Source organism: Mesoplodon bidens (genome assembly GCF_964165515.1).
Source record: "Mesoplodon bidens genome assembly, chromosome: 10".
NCBI lineage: Eukaryota > Metazoa > Chordata > Mammalia > Artiodactyla > Ziphiidae > Mesoplodon > Mesoplodon bidens.
Window position 1 is genome coordinate 84,421,944 of NC_138172.1, and position 4,862 is coordinate 84,426,805.

The following is a 4,862-nucleotide window of genomic DNA, read 5'->3' on the forward strand; positions in this document are numbered from 1 at the left end:
GTTGGGATTTCCTCAAATGTCATTTCAGTCGTTAGAGTGGGATTGTGTATTCTTTTGCTGTGGGTTATGTTTAGCTGAAAACCAATGTTGGCAATTCATTCTGGGCTCCCATCTGCCAACCACTTTTTTCTTAGCTCTACCTCTCCAGCTTAACTAATATATTCACCACTTAACTTCTTGCTTACGTCTTGCCATGTGCCACTGATGAGAGAGCAGAAGAAGTACAAAACTTGATACTTTACCTGAATAGACCAAATGACTGCTAAATATTAAAAAGGTGAAATGAGTACCATGGAAAACAGTGACTCAACACAAATGTATGTGGTCTGGAGGGGTTAGGAGAGTTTCTGCAATTCTTGCTTCTTTCCTCTGTAGCTCCCTTCCCTACAGTACTCTGTGTGAACTCTAGTCACCTTGACTTCCCCAAACTCTCAGCATTACCTCTTCAGTTCAAGGAGTCTGCTGGATAGCTCCTGGGTTCCCCTTCCCTGCACCCCTGCCTGGACACTTTCAAGGCAGTAAGCTGGAGCAGTTGTAGGGCTCACTTCATTTGTTTACTGGTTCTTGAGGATCACTGTTCTTTGTTATCTGAGATTCAGTGCCTTGGAAACTGTTGTTTCATATGTTTTGTCTGGAATTTGTTGGTTATTTTAATGCAGGAGGGTAAATCCAGTCCTTGTTAATCCCATCTTGGCCACAGCTTGATGCTTTTGAGATTTGGTTTTGAACTGTAAGCTTTGTTAGGGCTGACCTAGTGTAGCCTTATTCTAGGACTGTGTTTCATGGGGTCTATGATTACACTTTAGTTCAGTGACTTGCTAGGATGACCCACCCAACCCAGCAGCATAACTCAGGGATAGAGATCATTACAACAAAGGATACAAAGCGCATCAGAAGGAAAAAGATATTTATAAGAATCCAAAGAAATCAGGGGCTGGCTTCCAAGTCCTCCTGTGATGATCACACAGATGTACTTTCTCTAGAGCTGTTGTCCACAGAGACAGAGAAATGTCTCTACCCAGGGAAATCTCCTTGAGTCTCACAGTCCAGAGTTCTTAAAGGGAGCTGATCACATCAGCGTGTCCTTGCTGTTGACCAGCCATGGTGCAGACCTCAAACTAGGCACCACATGTGCATCGTAAATCTTCATGTATACTTTAAACAATGCTGACAGTCTGGTACATCCTGTCCCAGTGCTCCAGGCACACAATAACATCGTCAATCGGTGACTATATAAACATTAGTTTTCAGAGCTTGTTTAAGGTTCAGAAACATGGATCCAAGTGTCTCTGGAGATTAGCAAGGATTGGGCAAGCCGGACATGCTGCTTTAACTCTTTCCTCACAGGCTAAACTTGTGCTGCTCCTAAAGTGCGCTGGAACTGTTTGTGGGAACTGATTGTGTGTATGTCTTCTTAACTCTGGGTTCAGTTATGTCACATTGGTAACTGGATATGGCCTGTGGAGATAGTATTTACACCAGAGTTTTGGAGCTCCTCCTCTGTGTATCTCCCTTCTCTCTAGTATCTATCCTGCAAATTCCCTGCCTCTGTAGTCCTGAGCTGCCACCTTTGTTTCCTTAGTTCAGTGAGACCACTGTGTCTTGCTCAGTTTCTGCCTCCAGGCAGGAAACTGAAGGGTCTATGAGGCTTATGTGATTGTCTCCCTTCTCTCAGGGATCACAGTTCTGTTCTGTCTGATGTTCAAAAATACAAAGCACTTGTTTCAGTTATATTGTTGAGTTTTACAGTTGTTTACACTGGGAGAGCTAGTCCAGTAGCTCTGTCGTGGTTAGAAGTAGAAGTCCCAATAATTTATTTATCTATTTTGAAACAAAATTAACTCACTTGCCCAGTTTCAAATACATAATAAATAAAGAAAAAGTAAGAAGTTCCCCTGCATTGCCTCAAGAGTCCCACTAAACAGTCGCACTGATAATATTCAGTAGTGTATTCTTTTAGCTTTTTCTCTGTGCATTTACTATTCCTATTCATAAAAATAAAAATGGGATAATACCATGTATGCTATTTTTAATATGATATATATTTCCTAATCAGTACATATAGAGACGTTTTATTTTTAAAATGTCTACATAAGCTGCTTTAGTATGGATGTACCATGAATTCTTTAGCCACTATCCTATTAATAGACATTTAAGTTTGCTTTTTTTTCCCCTCACAATGTTGCAAGGAAATTTTTACATATGTCTTTGCACCCTGAGGTGTTTCTAAAGGATAAATTCCTACAAGCTATAAATCTGGATTGAATGATATATGCATTTAAAGTTTTGATAGATCCTGGCAGAGTGCCCCCTGATAGATTGCATTAGGGCCCTGTTCCCACCGGAATACACATGAGCACTTTAAGCAGTGTTCGCTAATCTGGTATCTCATTGTTTTATTATGTTTTTCTTGGAGTGGAGCATCTTTTCATGGTTTGTTAACAATGGTTTGGGTGAATTGCCTGCTTGGGTTGTCGGCCTTTTTTGGTTATTGTTGTAGGTTGTTCATCTTTCATCTTTTCTGCTAATTAGTTGTAGCAATTCAGAATATTGCATTTTATTTATGGTTTCCTACAGAAGTTTTACATTTTTATGTGGTTTTATGTGTCAGTCTCTCTGTCTTATAATTTTTACCTTCCACATATCAAGCTTATAAAACTATTTTTCTGTCTTTTATTCTATTTTATTTTTGCTTTTTCTTTAAAATTCAGTCTCTAATCCAGCAGATATTTTTGTGTATGCTGTGAAGTAGGGAACTCACCTTAATTTCTTTTCTCAAATAGACAGTCATTTGTTATGGCGCCATTTAGTGAATAATCCAGCTTTTTAAAACTAATTTGTAAATTGCTTAATCCCATTTAGTTCTTATAAACATGGCTATATTTTGGGTTTCTCTGTTTTTCATTGAGTTTTATTCCATACTAGACCACTCTATTCTAATTTATCTTTATCTTTCGGTATACTTTGGTATGTTACTTAGTATATTTTGAAATGTGGTAGGGTAAGTCTCCTCCTCAAATTCTTTCAAAAACATTTTTGGCTATTCTTGCACTTACAGATAGTAAAACATATTATTGATGTTAATAGGTATACTCTTAATACTTGATATATCTTGGAACACAGAGATCATGATGATGATGATTATGAAGCTCAATAACAACAACAACAGTGGCCAACATTGACTGAGCACTTGTTATATGCTAGACCTTAAATTAAGCATTTAATATTGGACATTGCTTATTTAATTCTTGCAATAGTCCTATGAGTCAGGTTTTGTTTTTATATTCATTTTACAAAGGAAGAAATATCAAAATCATTTTTCAGATAGCACACAGCTTGCCTTACTTCTGTCAGTATTGCTAACTTTACCCCTTTCCGAGGTAAATCTTTTATGGCTAAGCAGAAATATGTTTGGTATTTCAGGAATCAGTGACCTTCAAGGATGTGATAGTGGACTTTACCCAGGAAGAATGGAAACAGCTGGATCCTGTACAGAGAGATTTATTCAGGGATGTGACATTGGAAAATTATACACATCTAGTTTCTATAGGTAAGGATGACTTCTCTGCGTTAATATCTGGGGGTGTGGAAGAGGAGGGTGCTCTTGTCCTTAGGTGAGTTTTGCCATTAAGGAACCAAAGCTTCCTAAACTTTGAAAGGTTTTGAAAAGGTTTCTACTCTCTAGCAACTAGAAGGACAAACTAATAATTTTTCTGAACCCAGATCAGTTCCCAAGTTATACCACATCTGGGAATGTATAACATGGAAGCTATATGTGCTTTATATGCTTTACTCCATCTGATTTGTCTACGTATCCTTTCCTCTAAAGACAAAGTGATGAGACTGAACTCTGATACCGCACTTTTCTCTCAGTGCAGACAGGTAACTTTTTTTTACCACTATGAGCAGGACTCCAAGTTTCCAAACCTGATGTGATTTCCCAGTTAGAGCAAGGGACAGAGCCATGGATTGTGGAGCCCAGCATTCCAATAGGTGCCCTTGGAGGTAAGTAATGGATACCCGGCAGATGAGTGTTATTGACACTAACCACCAGCCTGATGAGAGGATTTTACGTCTGAAATGTAGATGTACTTCTCTTTAAAGTGTCTCCTGTGGAGAATGGGAAGGCATCTGGACTCTCTTATGCTTTGTCAAAACAGTAAATGTCTCAACATGTATTCTATTTTTGTACTCCTTTCAAAGGAGTTATTACCCTTCTTGCTTTTTTCTAAAGGCAACTTTTTGACATAGAATCTGGATTCCTCCTTTCCCAGCCTCCTTTGGGGCCCTGGTCTCATAATTATTACCCCACTTTTCACCCTTACAGTTTTCTTTTTGGATCTACAGCCTCCACCCCCAGTACCTTCAAACAGAAATAGGTAACCTAAATTCCAAATACTTTCACTCAACACTGTTAATCTTTCTGGCCACCATCCAGTCTGCCTTCTTGCTTTCCCAACCAAACTGTGCAAAAGTGAGTTCCATACCTGTAGCCGTCATTTCTTCATCACCTGTTCCTGTCTTAATCTCATTGTGTAGCTTCTGACCCTATCACTTATTGGACTGCCCTTGGAATTTTGAATAACTTTCTTGTAAACTACCAATTCCCAAACTGCACAGAGAGACTTCTTCAAAGATCTGACCCTGAAAAAATGTACAAACTTAATCACTCTAGGTAAGGAATATATCTCCAGATTTAATGAGGTAGGAGTAGGGGGTCCTTTTTATGGGGAGAAACAATGCATGCCATGTTCAGATTTGTCAAGTACTGGATTAGCTAAAATTTAGCAGGTTTCTTACTGGAGGACCACTCAGAATTTTTTTTTTTAATTTGTAGTTGGGAACTATGAATTTCCAACAGA